This window comes from Lactuca virosa, chromosome 4 (assembly GCF_052849685.1).
Source record: "Lactuca virosa cultivar CGN04683 chromosome 4, Lactuca_virosa_CGN04683_v6, whole genome shotgun sequence".
Classification (NCBI taxonomy): domain Eukaryota; kingdom Viridiplantae; phylum Streptophyta; class Magnoliopsida; order Asterales; family Asteraceae; genus Lactuca; species Lactuca virosa.
In genome coordinates, this window is record NC_136429.1 from 123,468,925 (window position 1) to 123,475,399 (window position 6,475).

General features: G+C 35.2%; 1 long non-coding RNA gene across 1 annotated transcript; it reads left to right on the forward strand.

Annotated features, from left to right (window-relative positions):
* Positions 1-3,307: 3,307 nt before the first annotated feature.
* On the forward strand, positions 3,308-4,498 carry LOC145107308 (uncharacterized). Its single transcript, XR_013707817.1, has 2 exons — positions 3,308-3,511; positions 3,753-4,498. It is a non-coding gene; the product is annotated as an uncharacterized LOC145107308 (long non-coding RNA).
* Positions 4,499-6,475: the final 1,977 nt, after the last annotated feature.

The following is a 6,475-nucleotide window of genomic DNA, read 5'->3' on the forward strand; positions in this document are numbered from 1 at the left end:
CTAGTTGCGACGATCGCCGGTGGCATAAGCTACCTTCGGTTTCCCCAATCGTTGCTCAGTTTTCACCACCACATGACCTCCTTTAATCGATGTTATTTTGACCTGATGATGCTAAGACGAGGACCGAAGTCGCTTTCTCAGCCCCCCTTGCGATCGATCGAAATGTCCCGGAAATGCCCTTTGCAGAAATCGGTTCTTATTGAAGAAAAAAAACGCAGAAATCACGCTTGGGCATGGTACCGCTCTATGAAGAAGACGATGAAGGGCAACCCCACAAAGGGTCGCTGGTGTCGATTTGTTCAGTTTAGGGTTTTCAGAATCGGTTTTTAGATAAAGAGGGGAACGAGATTTAAACTGGAGAGATACCATGATAACACAATACTTAGTTAAAATACCTGAACCTATCTCTCTCTCTCTCTCTCTAAATATATATATATATATATATATATATATATATATATATATATATATATATATATATATATATATATATATATATGGTTATAAACAAACAAAACTGATTTGTAGTATCTATAACATGTTAATAAGTTAGGGTCAAAAGTGTTACCACGAAATGTAGAAGCCTCTTAAACATGCATGAAAGTAGGTTGTTCCATTATCTTCCTCACAACACCTAGGTTTGTTGAAACAATAATGATGTTTGAAGCCAAACCATTAATCAACTCTGACAAGTGAGGGAAGTTATCAAAATGTTTCATCAATCCATCATTATATACACAAGTAATTTATCATACATACGTACATATATTTAAATAGATAGGAAAGACAGAGAATTCAATAAAAAGATTGTATGTGTATGTATATGCGAGAGAGAGAGAGCTTTTAAACCTCATGATCTGCAAACGGACTAGAATTTTTCAAACTTGATTCTCTAATCGAACAAACAAAAACCTTCAATTCAACCAACAAAACGATTCGAAAATTCGAAATCTAGGCAATCAAAGAAACAAAGAGGAGAAATATAGAAAAACAGAAAGAAAGGTGATAGGAATACGAACTAGAGAACGTAAAACACAAAAATTTAAAATACAAAAATCATTACCTCTATCGTATGTGTTCTTCAAATTAGTCATTCATGAAAATTCCCCTTCCCATTCAATCGGACTTTGCCCAAACCATCATATTTTATAGGGATAGACAATCGATGCCTAGTGAAGTGGCTTTTACCCGGTGGAGGGAGCGCTTTCAAACAAAACAACAGATTCTTCACCGGAAAATTTGGGTCCACAAAGATCGAACCCAAATACAATAATACCTTGAAGTTCATAAGGAAAAAGGGAAACAATTGGCTTTTCACTACAAATTCCTCCCCAATCCATCACCGGTTGATTAAAATGATGATGAACCCTAAATTTTGAAAATCAATTAACCCAAACCAGATGAAACGCATATGAAAAAGCTAGTCGATGGATTGGGGTTAAAAGATTAATCGACTAGGCGGAGATTAATTAGGAGATTAATCGAGGACCATAAATTGCTAATTCATTAAATTTTAAAATATTAAATATGACTAATATCATAATAAAGTTCGTAAATATCACTAATATCATAACATAATTGGTTAATATGATTAATATAACATTATTCATTCCTCAAACATTTTTTATTGAGATAAAATTTCTTCGAAGTGTTAGAATTTCATCTTTTTTCTATTGCTTCACTCACTGTATAGGCAGGGATGAATCGCTAGGCGCCCTCTAGTCGGTCGGGTAGTGTCTAGGGACTAATCAGAGATTAAACGGGACCTAATTGAGATTTTACAACACTAAAAACTCACAACCACACAAAAAAAGCAGTGGAGTAAGAGCTAGAGATATCCAAACAGATACAAAATTATTTACGGATGCCATGGAACTCAGATTGACATCCATGGGATCGACTTTGGCAGTTGGGATATGTTTTGGGATTGCTTCTTTGACTTCTCTTCCGACTGATGTATTCCTAACACCCATAACTACATGGACACCACAAAGTTCAAGAACCCATGAAGTTTCAGTCCTGATGCTAGTAGTAGAGGCTCCTAAAATAGCACCATGGAACAGTCACAACAAAGACATAATTCAGTTAGCACTTTCATGAAACACTTGGAATGCCAAATTAAAATAGAGACATCAGCTGAACGAAAATATGTAAGCAGAGAACGATCCCTAAACGATTTTAGTTGAGCCTTTTGAGATGCGTTAGCGAGAAATCAAGAAGGAACGAATATGAGATAAAAAAAAACATTACCTTATTGTTGTCTTTGAAAATTGTAACAGCAGTTGTGTCTCCGATCGTGTGTTGCCATTGTCTTCCTCGTGGAACCGCCATATTGCTTCTAATGCTTGTCATATCTTTGAGAAAACATTGCACAGTTTGCGGATGAAGAGAGAAATAGAGATAATCGAAAGCGAATGAGAAGTAACGAAAGCAGATGGGAAGTGAAGACGGTGAATTATTGGAGCGACAAAAGAAAAAGCAACAGGGAAAGATGAATCTAGAAACTAAGCCAACGCAGGTGTTGATGTTAACGTAGCCGTGGGTTTAAAGATGCGTGTGTCTTATCAACAGAGAAAACGTGAGAGGGACAAAAGTTGACAAATTCTAAAATTATGGTGGTGAAAGTCTCAAGTGCAGAAAATGTATTGCTCATAAGTGTGTTAGGTGTTAATATATCTATATAATATACTTTTTATAGTATAGTTAAAAACTTCGATTAACTGATTAGTTCGGTTTGATCCATAACCAACCCCAACCAACTCATATATACCCTACTTTTCAACAATCAAACACAAAATTTATTAGCTAAATATCTTAAAATTAATTGGAAATAAATGAAATACCATGAGCATCATTAATGGAAATATTTTTATCCATCTTACTTATGTTTTATATTTTTATTTTTTATTAACATCTAGTTTATTAAACAAATACTATAAACAAAATTTTATGTATTTTCATTTGTATAACTACATTGTTTGTTAAATAATAAACTAAAAGCGATAAATTAAAATATAAAAGTTATAACATTCAAATATACGGTAAGAAATATTTAATTATTGCCAAAAAAAAAAATCAACAGCTTATTCATTAAAAATTAAAATTGATTTATAAAAATAATTTTTTCTTAGACATAACATAATAAATTAGCTCTACAAACAATTAGCCATTAACTCATAACTTAGTACTTATTTGTAAAACTTATACGAAAATGACGAATAACACATAGTTTAGGGTTTGTTTCTGTAATTTACTCCACTTAAAACCAAATCGACGGAGCAGTCGATGAGCTCGTAGTCTCGTACGACGTACCCCAATCCATCTCTCTTTTTGACTTCAATTCAATTTCATTCTTCCCCAAATTTATCTTTCTCTCTCTATCTCTCTTTTGTCCCACCAAAACCCATCTCTCTGCATTTATCACTTTCCTCACAAAAAGGTGACGATGGAGGTGCTGTGCGCGCCCTTATCAATTTTCCTTTCCAATCTTTCATAATTTCACGTGATTTACGTAAATCCCTTCTCTCTCTTCCTGTTCCTTTGGGTTTTTTTCTATTTATATTTACATCAGATTGCGTGTTCTTTGTTCTTTAAAGCCACTTTCACCATTTTTCATGAACCCAATTGCGCTTTCTCTGGATTCATCATTCATGGAGATATAGAGCGATTCAGATCAATCAGAGAGTGATTTTGTTTGGTTGTCAGTCAAAAAAATGAGTCGACTCGGTGAACTAATGGCTCTGTTTTTGCAGGAAAGTGAAGAGACAGAAAGGAGCACGAGAACGATCGTCGACCTCCTAAGGGAGAGAACCATGGACGGCGGCGATAGGTTCCGACGACGGAAGAGTCTCCAAGAACGATTAGGATTAAAGAGTATGGTCTGTTGTGGATCCGCTTGGGGCATCGGAATCGGACCTTCCACCATGAGCACCCGAGCCGACGACGATGACGACGTCGTTGACTCGATCCATCAAATAGATGTCATAGACGTGAATCTAACCCCGCCGGACACCAATTCCGATCCCGATTGCATCTCTCCGTTGCCTCGAATGAATCTCGCGGCGGCATTGGCCGCGGAACGGCAGTTCCGGGCCACCGCCGAGCCTTTGAGTCCGAACAATGAAGCAGCCAATGAGACGTTGCCACGTACGTCGACTGCGGATCCTGGTTCGCCGTTGCGGATATCGTTGATGAGACTGTTGGAGGAAACGGACGGTGAGGATCATAAGAAGGAAGATATGAGCAGGGATCAGGTGTGCTGCGTGTGTATGGGAAGGAAAAAGGGTGCAGCGTTTATTCCATGCGGGCATACGTTTTGTAGGGTGTGTTCGAGGGAGTTGATGTTAAGTCGAGGTTGTTGTCCCCTTTGTAATCGATCTATCCTCGAAATCCTCGATATTTATTAGATTTTCAACGGTTGAATCTTAAGATACAACCTTATAGTATATTTTTTAAAAATAATAAAATTTATTTCATTCTTATTAATTAAATTTCAAAAGATGAAGTCGGATTTTGATAGTCTATTGTTTGTTTTATCTAATGTGTTTGATGTAAAGGTGAGTTTGGCATAATTAGTTCAGCGATCGGTTGACATTTTATTTTACCATCTAAATTATACACGTACCTAATAAAATCATATTTCTTTATGTTCCAAAAGTATACGTTTGCTTTAGAACCTGTCGCGTTTCAAATTGAGAGTTTGAGACAAAAAACTTATTTGAAAATGGTAAAAATATTAGTTAAGAACCAAAAGTAAGGTAATGATTTACGATTTACGATGAAAAAGATTGAGAGTTAAGAATTAACCTTAATTTTTATGACAAAATATGATGGGTTGATCACTTGATATGGTGTATATATATATTTGTTTTTTATACACAATTATATATATATATATATATATATATATATATATATATATATATATATATATATATATATATATATATATATTAAAGCACATGACGCATTTCAACAGTAACATTTCCATCTTTATAATTTGGGAAATATTTAGAAAAGTCCTAATATTTACGGAAAAGTTACACTTTAGTCCCAAGATTTTTTTTTTGAACGAAAAAATCCTGAAAACCGGCAAAAATTTACAGTTTGACCCTTTTTGACCGGTTGAAACCGGTACCAAATTAATTTGGACTATTTCGTAAACTAACCCAAAATATTGAGACTTTTCTGTAAACAAAAAATATTAGGACTTTTCTGTAAACAAAAATATTAAGACTTTTCTACAAATAAAACCCTTATTATTATTATTATTATTATTATTAAAAATATAAATAAAAAAACTATTTTTTGAACTTGTTATTATTAATATTGTTACTAATACATATAAATGCATTTAAATGAAAAAAATAATAAGAATGACATTATTTAAGGGTGGAGGTGGAGGAGATGGTGATGCTTTTAGCTTTGAAATCATAAATGTTTGCTTGTATATTTTTACTTTGTAGAATGATTACTTTCCAAATCCAACAGATCCACTACAAATGTGACATCCCCATTTTCACGGTCAGAAAAGACCGATTTTGTTTATGCTTGTTTGAAAATCAGAGTAACATTTCAAATAAAAGTGTTGTGGAATTTGTCTCAAAACAAAATATGATAAAGATTTATCAAAAGCATTTTCAAAGAAATGTATTTCATTAAAAGACTCGGGATGTCATGTTCGATACAGATCAAAAGCATAAACAGTACAACATAAGCCTTACTACATTATTTCGTATTTACAGGCCTATAATCCCTTATCTCTCATCCAAACATCTATGCTCATGCGCCACTACCTGTAATACAAGAAACTGAGTGGGTCAGGCTTGGGAGCCTGGTGAGCACATAGGGTTTTCAACCCACAATAAATAAGTTTATTAACTTTATCAAACCAATCAAACCCGATTACCCGTTCCCGTTATCCTCACTTTACGTCCCTAAAACATCTAACTCAAGGGACCTAGTCTAAGGACTTTCATCGGGGTGACAACACATGCTCCGGTGATTCCTTAGCAATTCATGTCAAATAAGGCAACCATGTGGGGGATGGAGTACTGCTGGTAAACACACAGTTCAAATAAACACCTACAGGTTGCGAGCCTGCTAGCGTTCCACTGGACTGTCTAGAATAGTCTATGGTCGTCATCTATACTCCGCTAGATGACTGGATCATCAATAACATCTATAACTGTTGTTGTAGGAAAATTCTACCAAAGGTAAGTGCTCATCCCAGTTACCTTGGAACTCAAGGGTACATGCTCTCAGCATATCTTCAAGGGTTTGAATCGTTCTTTCGCTCTGACCATCTGTCTGCGGATGGTAAGCTGTACTCAGACACAACTTTGTACCCAGTTCCTCTTGTAGACTCTTCCAAAACTTCGACGTGAAACGACTATCATGATCAGATACAATCGTTAGAGGAACATCGTGAAGTCTTATTATCTCCTTCACGTAAGCATTTGCGAGCTTATCCATA